Genomic DNA, 12,609 nt, shown 5'->3' on the forward strand with positions numbered 1-12,609 from the left:
TTAAAGCACAGCAGGTTAGGCAGCATCTCAGGAATAGGGAATTTTCAGCTCCCACCTCTCAGCCATATTATTTTCCTGGAACTTGCAACATCCACAATCCTCGGACTCAGTTGTGGTGGGGGGAGTTGATTTGCAAGTTAGTCTCACCACTGTCTAAATGGCTTGTGGCTTGGTCAGACCTTTCTAAAAAGTAGTACTGCAGCTCTGTCACAGCCTCTCCAATTGGCAGATGAGACATGTAATGTCAAAATGTCTCACAATGGATCTGTGCAATGTCAAACAATATTCATGTCTTCCAAAGTTGAGATGTTTGGCTGCAGACGATGAGGAATACCAAATGGATGAAGAACTGCCGGTGTCAGTGCAATTGGACACCAATGTAATTAAGGAACGTCAAAAATCAGACGTTAGATACCCTCCTCAGCATTTTAATTTGTAACAGTACAGATTAAGGCAGTCATTAACCTGAAACATGAACTCTGTTTCTCTCTCCACAGATGCTGCCTCTCCTGCAAAGACAAGCAGCAGCTTTTATTTCAGATTAAAGTGAAAAACAGAACAGCAATTTGCATCTCTCATCCAGATAAAAGTTGTGAAATTAAATCCATAGCTGAAAATGTGTTGCTGGAAAAGCGCAGCAGGTCAGGCAGCATCCAAGAAGCAGGAGAATCGATGTTTTGGGCATGAGCCCTTCTTCAGGAATCTTCCTGAAGAAGGGCTCATGCCCGAAACGTCGATTCTCCTGCTCATTGGATGCTGCCTGACCTGCTGCGCTTGTCTAGCAATACATCTTCAGCTCTGATTTCCAGCATCTGCAGTCCTCACTTCCTCCTAGAAAATTAAATCCATAGCCTTGTTACCAACATTTCCCTTGTCTACTTTCCTGAAATGTCAGTTTGGATTTGACAATGGGGTGAAACAATGCATCTGTCCGTGATCTAGTATTGTTAGGAGTGATCATTGCACAGACCTTATGAAGGCAAAGTACAGACTTTGCATTGAAAATGTCCTCCATGTTGGGTAGTACTACTACCATGCTAACTGGGGTAGACTTCAAACAGCTCAAAACTGAGCTCAAATTACACTCCAAGAGGCACTTTCAGTGATCAGAAACAGCAGAATTGCATTCAACTACAACAGCAACCTTGGACTCCGCTTTACAATTACCATCAGACTGAAAGATCAACCCCAGTTCAAACAGAGGTACAGGAGAATGCACCAGCTGCAACACCAGGTATATCTTAAAATAGGGTGTTAACCAGGTGAAGGTGCAACAAAGGAATTTTTGCATGCCAAACAACTGAAGGAAGCAGCATGCAATAGCCAGAGTTAAGTGATCCCAAATCTCACACTGAACTCTGTTGGCCTGCCACAATTAGCTGTGAACTCTGGTGGAAACTAAACAAGAGGAGGATATGGTTCTACATCTATTCCCATCCTCAATTGTAGCTCCGTGCCACTCCCCCCCCCCCTCCCCCAGCACATCAGTAAAAACAAAAACAGAACTACTTACACCTGTCTTCAACCAGAAGTGAATAGTACATCTTGGCCTCTTACTGAGATCTTCAGCAATTCAATTCACTTCACATGAAATCAACAAATGGCTGATGGCACTGGATATTGCAAAGGCTAACGGTCCTGAAATAACGGGAAGTTTAATCCCTAGAATTATTGTTACCCCTAACAAAGTTGCTCTTGTACATCTACGACTCTGGCATCTGCTCAGTCATGTGGAAAATTGCCCAGACATGTCCAGTCCTCAAAAAGCAGAATAATGTCAATGTGGCCAATTATACCTCTTCAGATTAGTTTCAACGATTGAAAAAGTGATGAAATGTGTCATCAACAGTGCGATCAAGTGGCATTGGCACAGCAATAACCTGCATGCTGATATTCTGTTTTGGTTCAGTCACAGGCCCTGACCTCATTATTGCTTTCATCCATGGAGAAAAGAGTTGAACTGTGTAAGTGAGGTGAGATTGACTGCCCTTAACATCAAGTTAAGGATTCTCTGCAAAGCGAGGCAGGAGATTTCAGACCTTTTGGCTTTGCTCTTTATTGTCAACAGGAGTAGTACCAGAAGACTGGAGGATAGCAAATGCTGTTCCCTTGTTTAAGAAGGGGAGTCGGGACAACCCTGGTACGCATAGGCCAGTGAACCTTATTTCAGTTGTGGGTAAGGTATTGCAAAAGTTATAAGAGATAGGCTTTATAATCACCTGGAAAACAATGATATGATTAGGGATAGTCAACACATTTTTGTGAAGGGTAGATCATGCCTCACTAACCTTATTGAGTTCTTCAAGAAGATGACAAAACAGGTGGATGAAGGTAAGGAGTTGATATGGTGTATATGGAATTCAGTAATGCGGTTGATAAGGTGCCACACAGTAGGCTATTGCACAAAATAAGGAGTTTCGGGATTGAAGGTTATTTAGTGGTTTCGATCAAAAATTGGCTCGCTGAAAGAAGACAGAGGGTGGTGGTTGATGGGAAATGTTCATCCTGGAGCTCAGTTACCAATGGCATGCTGCAAGGGTCTGTTTTGGGGTTGTTGCTGTTTGTCATTTTTATAAATGATCTGGATGTGGGTGTAGAAGGATGGATTAGTAAATTTGCGGGTGACATTAAGGTAGGCAAATCTGTGGTCAGTGTTGATGCACGTTGTGCGTTACAGAGGGACAAAGATAAGATGCAGAGCTGGGCTGAGAAGTGGCAAATGGAGTTTAATGCAGAAAAGCTTGAGGTAATTCACTTCAAAATAAGTAACAGGAATGCAGAGTACTGAGCTAATGGTAAAATTCTTGGCAGTGTAGATGAACAGAGAGATCTCAGTGTCCTGGTGCATAAGTCCCTGAAAGTTGCCACTCAGCTTGATAGGGTTATTAAGAAGGCATATGATGTGTTGGTGTTTATTGGTTGGGAGGGTTGAGCTTTGGAGCCACAAGGTTATGCTTCAGCTGTACAAGATACTGGTAAGGCCGCACCTCGAGTATTGCATGCAGCTATGGTCACTGCATTACCGAAAGGATGTGGAAGCTTTGGAAAGGGTTCAGAGGAGATTTACTAGGATGTTGCCTGGTATGGAAGGAAGGTCTTACGCAGAGAGGCTGAGGGAATGAGACTGTTTTTGTTAGCGAGAAGGTTGGGAGGTGATTTAATCGAGACATATAAGATAATCTGATGATTAGATAGGGTGAACAGTGAGAGCCCTTTTCCTCAGATGGTGAAGGCTAACATGAGGGGACATAGCTTTAATTGAGGGGTGCTAGACTTAGGATAGATATTAGGGGTAGTTTCTTTATTTAGAGAGTAATAGGGGCATGGAATGGCCTGCCTGTAACAGTAGTAGACTCACCAACTTTAAGTACATTTAAACGGGCATTGGACATATATCTGGATAATAATGGAACAGTGTAGGTTACATGGGCATCAGATTAATTTCACAGGTCGACGCAACGTCAAGGGTCGAAGGGCCTGTACTATGCTGTAAAGTTCTATGTACTATAAGTATTACATTACTTTACGGAGCACAAGCAAAACTGGAGTCATTGGATTCAGGGGAAGTTGCTCCACTGGTTGGAATAAATTCTAGCACAAGGAAAATTGTTGCAATTATTGGAAGTCAATTATTTTAGTCTCAGGATACCAGTGCAGGGGCTCCTCAGTGTAATGTCCTGGATGTAATTATTTTCAGCTGCCTTACCAATTACTTTGTATTCTTTGTAAGTTCAGAAGTGACAATGTTCACTGATGATTATACAATACTCAGCATTATTTGCGATTCCTCATATTCTGAAGCTGTCCATGTCCATATGCAACAAGATCTGGACAACATTTAAGTTTAGCATGATAAGAAGCATTTCTATCACATAGGTACCAGGGCCTTGCCACCTCTAGCAAGAGATAATCAAACCTCAGTGTAAGAATAATCATGACATTCAATGACATTGCTATCACGGAATCTCCCACGATCAATCTCTCATGGGTTACCATTAATCAAAATTAGGCCAACCATATACGAGCGATTCAAAAGTAATAAGTTCTTCATTGAGTAACTCAACTTCTGAATTCCCAAAGCCTGTCTATCATCTAAAAGGTGCAAGTCAGAAATGTAATAGAATACTCTTACTTGCCTGAATGAGTGCAGCTCCAACAACACTGAACTAGCTCGATATTATTCAGGTCTGCAAATGTGTTGCTGGTCAAAGCACAGCAGGTTAGGCAGCATCTCAGGAATAGAGAATTCAACGTTTCGAGCATAAGCCCTTCATCAGGAATAAGAGAGAGAGAGCCAAGCCGGCTGAGATAAAAGGTAGGGAGGAGGGACTAGGGGGAGGGGCGATGGAGGTGGGATAGGTGGAAGGAGGTCAAGGTGAGGGTGATAGGCCGGAGTGGGGTGGGGGCGGAGAGGTCAGGAAGAGGATTGCAGGTTAGGAGGGCGGTGCTGAGTTGAGGGAACCGACTGAGACAAGGTGGGGGGAGGGGAAATGAGGAAGCTGGAGAAATCTGAATTCATACCTTGTGGTTGGAGGGTTCCCAGGCGGAAGATGAGGCGCTCCTCCTCCAGCCGTCGTGTAGTTGTGTTCTGCCGGTGGAGGAGTCCAAGGACCTGCATGTCCTCGGTGGAGTGGGAGGGGGAGTTAAAGTGTTGAGCCACGGGGTGATTGGGTTGGTTGGTTCGGGCGGCCCAGAGGTGTTCTCTGAAGCGTTCCGCAAGTAAGCGGCCTGTCTCACCAATATAGAGGAGGCCACATCGGGTGCAGCGGATGCAATAGATGATGTGTGTGGAGGTACAGGTGAACTTGTGGCGGATATGGAAGGATCCCTTGGGGCCTTGGAGGGAAGTGAGTGTGGAGGTGTGGGCGCAAGTTTTACATTTCCTGCGGTTGCAGGGGAAGGTGCCGGGGGTGGAGGTTGGGTTGGTGGGGGGTGTGGATCTGACAAGGGAGTCACGAAGGGAGTGGTCCTTGCGGAACGCTGATAGGGGAGGGGAGGGAAATATATCCTTGGTGGTGGGGTGCTTTGACCAGCAACACATTTGCAGCTGTGATCTCCAGCATCTGCAGACCTCATCAGCTTTGACCAGCAACACATTTGCAGCTGTGATCTCCAGCATCTGCAGACCTCATTGCTTTGACCAGCAACACATTTGCAGCTGTGATCTCCAGCATCTGCAGACCTCATTGCTTTGACCAGCAACACATTTGCAGCTGTGATCTCCAGCATCTGCAGACCTCATTGCTTTGACCAGCAACACATTTGCAGCTGTGATCTCCAGCATCTGCAGACCTCATTGCTTTGACCAGCAACACATTTGCAGCTGTGATCTCCAGCATCTGCAGACCTCATTACGGACCCCACCACCAAGGATATATTTCCCTCCCCTCCCCTATCAGCGTTCCGCAAGGACCACTCCCTTCGTGACTCCCTTGTCAGATCCACACCCCCCACCAACCCAACCTCCACCCCCGGCACCTTCCCCTGCAACCGCAGGAAATGTAAAACTTGCGCCCACACCTCCACACTCACTTCCCTCCAAGGCCCCAAGGGATCCTTCCATATCCGCCACAAGTTCACCTGTACCTCCACACACATCATCTATTGCATCCGCTGCACCCGATGTGGCCTCCTCTATATTGGTGAGACAGGCCGCTTACTTGCGGAACGCTTCAGAGAACACCTCTGGGCCGCCCGAACCAACCAACCCAATCACCCCGTGGCTCAACACTTTAACTCCCCCTCCCACTCCACCGAGGACATGCAGGTCCTTGGACTCCTCCACCGGCAGAACACAACTACACGACGGCTGGAGGAGGAGCGCCTCATCTTCCGCCTGGGAACCCTCCAACCACAAGGTATGAATTCAGATTTCTCCAGCTTCCTCATTTCCCCTCCCCCCACCTTGTCTCAGTCGGTTCCCTCAACTCAGCACCGCCCTCCTAACCTGCAATCCTCTTCCTGACCTCTCCGCCCCCACCCCACTCCGGCCTATCACCCTCACCTTGACCTCCTTCCACCTATCCCACCTCCATCGCCCCTCCCCCTAGTCCCTCCTCCCTACCTTTTATCTCAGCCGGCTTGGCTCTCTCTCTCTTATTCCTGATGAAGGGCTTATGCTCGAAACGTCGAATTCTCTATTCCTGAGATGCTGCCTAACCTGCTGTGCTTTGACCAGCAACACATTTGCAGCTGTGATCTCCAGCATCTGCAGACCTCATTTTTTACTCGATATTATTCAGGACAAAGTATCCCACTTGATTGGTACCCCATCCACAATCTCAAACATTCATTCTATCCATCACCAATACACAGTGGCATTAGTGTGAACCAACTAAAGATGTAACACAACAAAACATCAAGAAAGCTTCACATCAAGAAAGCTTCCACATTCCAGATCCATGATCTCTATTAATTAGAAGGATAATGGCACCCAATACATGAGAACAACATGACTTGCAAATTTCCCTCCAAGCCAAGCATCATCCAGAATTGGAACTTATAACACTCTTCTTTCACTGTTACATTGTCCAGAAACCTACAATGCCTCCCTCCGCCTCCTCCCCTCCTTACAGTACTGTGAGTGTACATACATCACATGGACTAGTTCAAGAAGGCAGCTCAACACTGCATTCTCACTGGACAGTAAATGCTAGCTAGCCAGTGAAGCCCACATCCTGTCAGTTAATACTAATAAAAAGGAGTTAGGAATGAACATTTATTTGCCTCATGCCTATTGTCAAAGCTACTTATGTCTGTTCAGACAGCACAAACTTGCCTTGCATTAATTCAACAATTATAACTAGTGTCACTGAGTTTATGATAATTGCTTAAGTATATCATGTTTAAAAGTGTCTAGGAAATTTACTCATGCCAGTGCAGATGAAAATGTCCACTGCATAAAAGGGACTAAAAGCCAATGTTTTGCGGTCTTGACATGTGTGTTATTTTAAGGCTTTCCAAAGCTGCTATGATCAGAATAAATGAACCTAAAGCTCGGTCATATTTTAACTGCCATGTAAACATGCAAAATAGGAAAAGAACAATTCCTTATATCATGTTGTCCTTTATAACTGTTTAGATGTACAGATATGAGAACAGGAGAGCATGATTCACTATATTCCTTATTGAGAAAAATAGTGACAAAATCCACATGGTGATTGATTGCAAAACCATTGCTCTACTTTACTGCAAGGACAACCCACCACAGAATTTATTAGCATATAATGGGATATGACATCAAGGACCATCACACATTAGTTGTTTTTGATTGTCTGGAAAGGTACTTCAGCTGAAAGCAGAACAAATTATCACATTTGTCTCTAAGTGAATTTAAATTGGAATTATGCATCGTCGTTTAGTAAAGAACCAGAAATAACCTCCAAAACAAATGCAGTATAAAGCATTTGTAATTAAAATGACTGCTCATTTTATGAACATACAGAAAATGACAAGCATGCATTGTCACTGCATATAATGGTTTATGATAAACCCATACTGTAAGCAATCGCTGATTAATTACTAATTGAATGAGGATGCAATAAATGAAACTCTTTAGGTCTAAGCTCATGAGGATGAAGTTTTCCTTGAAAAGTTAGTCAACTTGTTTTGGTATGTCCCATTGATAATTTAACAGAAAAAAAATTCTTCAGTATGTTTATCCCTACTACTGAAAGAGTATTAAGCATTCAATTTTCAATGATAATAATACAATGTTGAAAGAAAAAGGGTGCAGATTGACAGCAGTTATGGGATGCAAAAAGATCTGCTCCCATGGAGGTGTCACATTTGGGAGTGCTCATATGTGCTAGTTTCCGGAAGCAGCATTCATCATAAATCCGCTCAATCCTGTCTGTTAGCTGCAGGGACTGCTTGTATTTGAAATAGGTGCAAGACATTTTGTAGTTCGTTTTCAACGTGAATATTTTTATAGTTTGCTATTAAAGTTATGGTAGTATTCAACACTAAAGGTAAGATGATCTCATCATGTATTGTTTGTATCATTGTATCCTTCTTTATTTACAATCCTTTACAAACTTTTCAACAAGTGACAGAATTCTATTTAAATCCTTGCTGAATTTGTTTAGCTGGTTCCCATTTGTTGCAGATTCACAGCAGTTATAAACAGTGGGGTGCTATTTGTTTCTGCTGATTTGTAAAGTACAATTTGCATTTCATCACCATACCTTCTCTTCTGGCAGTGCACGTTTGTCATTTCACAGAGTATAGCAAACCTCGAATGTAACTCTGTTGTTCTTAAAACAAACATGTACTGGAGTGGTAGGTTACAACCTCTAGCATATGAACTGGTTTTAAAATTCTATGCAACAAGCCCGAGGGATTGGATTCAGCTCAACATGATTCTGAGCCATCCTGGATGTAATCTCACTTGGTTTGCAAAAATAAAGCGTATTATAATTGAGTACTATTAAACCAGGGTAGATAGCATGGAGCTGTTACCATGAGTGAGCCTGCACTTAGCATGAATCTTCTAACTCTGTGGTCCATCTTACTATTACATTCTTTCCCCACAACTCAGGAAGATTTAGAAGAAAAACAATTTCAGAAAATTTTATTTTAATTCTGAATCGACGGGTGATAAATTCTCAATTTCAATTGAGTTGAAAATCTCTCTAATCTAAACAGTCAATCCTGTCTCAATGTAGCTTCTTTGTTTCTAAGCCAAATGTTTGTAGGTTCAAGCCTCACTCCTTAAACTGAATGAAGTACACTCAGAGGATCCAATTTGCAGGAATGTGTATTCTAATTGCAAGTGTGAAGTTAAGCGAGTGCAGCAATGTCAGAGATACGGGCTCAAATTTTAATTTTCCAACTAATATCGAGCGAAAGAGGTCTGCAGCATATCAGGAACGTTTGAGCAGTGGGTTTGTCAATCATCTCCAGATTTTACAACCAATTAGAGCAGGTGGGCAGGATAGCAACCCGTGGGTGACTTGAAGCTTCATTATTTAAAGAGACCCTGTGAGGATCAGAATGGAAACATTCACGAGTATCAGCTCCTAGTTGAGACAAGTGACTCTGCTTCAGAACTGTTTTCTTCCCACAGATACTGCCAGACCTGCTGAGTTTCTCTAGCAATTTCTGTTTTTGTGTGTTTCAGATTTAAAGCATCAACAATTCTTTGTTCTATACAAATAAATTCTCATCTCTCTAACAATGCCAAGTCACAAACTCAAATTGTTTATACTTTTTAATTTAAACAGCTTGCTATTCTCATTGATCTGAGTGGGCAGCACGGTGGCACAGTGGTTAGCACTGCTGCCTCATAGTGCCAGAGACTTGGGTTCAATTCCCACCTCAGGTGACTGACTGTGTGGAGTTTGCACATTCTCCCCATGTCTGTGTGGGTTTCCTCCCACAGTCCAAAGATGTGCAGGTCAGGTGAATTGGCCATGCTAAATTGCCCTTAGTATTAGGGGTATGGGTGGGTTGTGGGTCAGTGTGGACTTGTTGGGCCGAAGGGCCTGTTTCCACACTGTAAGTAATCTAATAACTTAATAGTTTTGGCTGTAATTTTGTACTTTAAGCACGCAATAGTTAGCCACTGGATTTAAAATCTCCACAACACCAGCTAGCAGTGACCACCACTCACTAGTGTCACTTGACGCAATGAAGGACAACTGGATAATGTGTTCCAGCAATTGGCTCTGGTCTCCACAATTGTGCACATATACTGTCCAGATCCTCTGTTTCTGCACCCTCTTTAGAATTGTACATGTCATCTACTTATGTTCTTTCAACTAAAATTTCTCAATTTACATTCTCTACATCAAATTTGATCTGTCACCTCTCTGCCCAGCCCACCAAGGTGTGTGTATTCTTTTGAAGTTCTACTTTATCTGTCTTATAGTTGTCAGCACATCCAAGTTTTATTATCCACAAATTTTAAAATTGTCCCTTGCAGACAAAGATCGACGTTATTTAGAAATGGGACCCATACCAAGAATCAGTGGTCTCAACATAAATTTAGCATGGGATTGCTTATTAGATTACTGCAATATTAAGTTGCTTTTTAATTTGCAGGCATTTAATTTCAAAACAACTTACTTTTCATTTAGGTTTTAATTCCCTTCCTAAAAAGTAAAGTTAACTTCCATAAACACTGTACAGATGTTTGACATAGCTTGCTTTCCCTGTTTTTCCAATTCCCTCACTAAAGATGCTGAGATCTGTTGCCATGGTTGCTGTCACTAATTCTGGATTGGAACTTGAGACCTTTGCGGTGGCAGAGTAAAACACTGAAGATCGTTTTCACCTACTGGAGTCTATAATCTAAAAAAAACTCGCATCTGTATGTAAATACCGTCAACCTTTTACATCACAAGGCTACATTTCTAAATATACTAAGGGCGTTAAATTCCAGATGACTCATGAAATGAAACAAAAGCTGGGATTGTTCTTGTCATGGCAGGAAAAAATGTAATCGGTCAGTCAAATAAATAAACACATAATCTTGTTCAGGTCACAGAAGTTTCAGGAACCAAAGGACACAGAGATAAGATAATTGGCAAAAAGATCCAGAGGGTAGCACATTTGTAAACCCAGCAAAATCTTGAGAACAATTCTGCTGTAAGAAAAGTAAAACACTGTAGGTGTAATGAATCTAAAACAAGCACAGAGAATGCTAGAGAATCTCAGCAGATCTACGGAGACAGAAATAGAGTTAACATTTCATGTCCCATATGATTCTTCTTCAGAACTGAAAGGTGTTGGAAAATACTTTTTAATACATTTGTTGGAAGCAAAGGAGGCCGGCAGTGTAGAGGTCCAGTGCAAAAGATAAAGAGGTTGTTAAACATGGTGAAAAAGAAAAAGAGATGTAAAATGGATATAAATGAAGGCAAAAAAGGGAGAAAACGGGTACTGCATACAAAAACCAAAGTAAACTATACACAAACAAGACAAAGCCATGGGGGTGGATAGTGGGGCAAGAGAAAACAAAAATGGAGAACAGACGGAAGGCAGTCAGTTTCTGAAGTAACGGAATTCAATAGTGAGACCTCGAGGCTCGAGTAAAGTATTTAAATGGAAAATAAGGTGCTGTTCTTTGAGCTTCTGCTATGCTTCATTGGGATTTTACAGCAAGCCCAGGACAGAAATATTACATGAGACAAAAGTGAATTATTGAAATGGTAAAAACTCCGAAGTCCATGTCATTCCTGCAGACAGAGCAGGGGTCTTCTGCAAACCAGTGCCTCATCTGCATTCACCCTCACCAATGCAAAGCAGACCATGCTGTGAGCAGCAAATGCAATTTACTGAATTTACTAGTCTAATACTAATGTTTGACATATATTTCTTTCAATCTTGTCTAGCATTTGCTTAGGAGGTCAGTTAGCTCCCTTGACTAGATGGTTAGTTTGCATTGTAAATTAACACTAACAGCAGATGATCATCCCTGCTAGGCTAAGGACTCTCCTTCTCAAACTCTCACCAGTCTTTAACAAAATTATATTTCTGTGATGTGGTGGGCTTAATAAGTTGATAAAAAAAATGTGATCATCATTTTTTTCCTTAAAATAGACTTAACAATGCAGATTGAACAACCTTCAAAAATGTTAATAATGCTTCTTTTTATATATGTCCAATTCATTGGTGAACAAAGATGAAATGTAGGTCATTGAAATAATTTGGTTGTCTCAAAGCAGCAATTTGAAAGAACAAATGCATAATAGCATCTGCATTAGCAGTTTTAATGTTCTAATTTTGTGTCTTGTTATACCTTTATGTCCAAATATTTCTCCAACCAGGAAGCGAGGACAAGAACAGATACTTGAAAAGCTCCTTGCTTCAGGACAATACACTTCTTATCTGGTCAGCTTTCAAGTCATGGGTAATTAGATGCAGTCCTGTGAAAATGTATTTTCAAATTTCCTGAAAGAATAACAGTCCCATTTAATAACCTCACATTGATTGGTTTAATGATTATTTCCAACATTTGTAGTGCTCTTATTTCTAATGAGTACTTTTGTTTTAGAGGACAAATCAGGATTCTCAGAACTGATTAATATAGTGTAAGCATAAAGAAAGTGATCAAACATCACATTTTATATAATAACAACTGTTGTGATAAATTCCACAATCTACTTAATAACAATTTGCCCATAATTGCTGGCTCAAGTCTCATTGCAGATGAAAATTAATTCATCACAGAAGTCATACAGTTTGATTTAAGTTTTATTCTTCCTTGCCTTTCAGTTTAATATATTTTTCAATTAGCTTCTGCACATAAAAACAATGAATTGAAGTGAAGTGCACAAATTGAGGATTTGTTCCTGAGCATGTCACAAACATAAAGTGATTCAAAATGATTTAATTTCACTTCATTTCCCCATCGTTGAGATGAGTATTGCAATAGCAGTTAAAGTAACAAAAACAACGTAATTGCATTAATAAAGAGAAAATACAGACCTAAAGTAAGGATTCGTTAGGATGTGTTTTTATAATTTTAATCACAGTGACGGAAAATATTTTAATTACTTTTAGAGACCCTTGCTTGTAAGACAAAACATACCCAGTTAATTGCAGTCAATGTATTTGTACCTAACTCTTTCCTTGAGATTGAAACAGATTAATATACCAAAGTTA

This window comes from Hemiscyllium ocellatum, chromosome 11, assembly GCF_020745735.1.
Source record: "Hemiscyllium ocellatum isolate sHemOce1 chromosome 11, sHemOce1.pat.X.cur, whole genome shotgun sequence".
In the NCBI taxonomy this organism is placed as follows: domain Eukaryota; kingdom Metazoa; phylum Chordata; class Chondrichthyes; order Orectolobiformes; family Hemiscylliidae; genus Hemiscyllium; species Hemiscyllium ocellatum.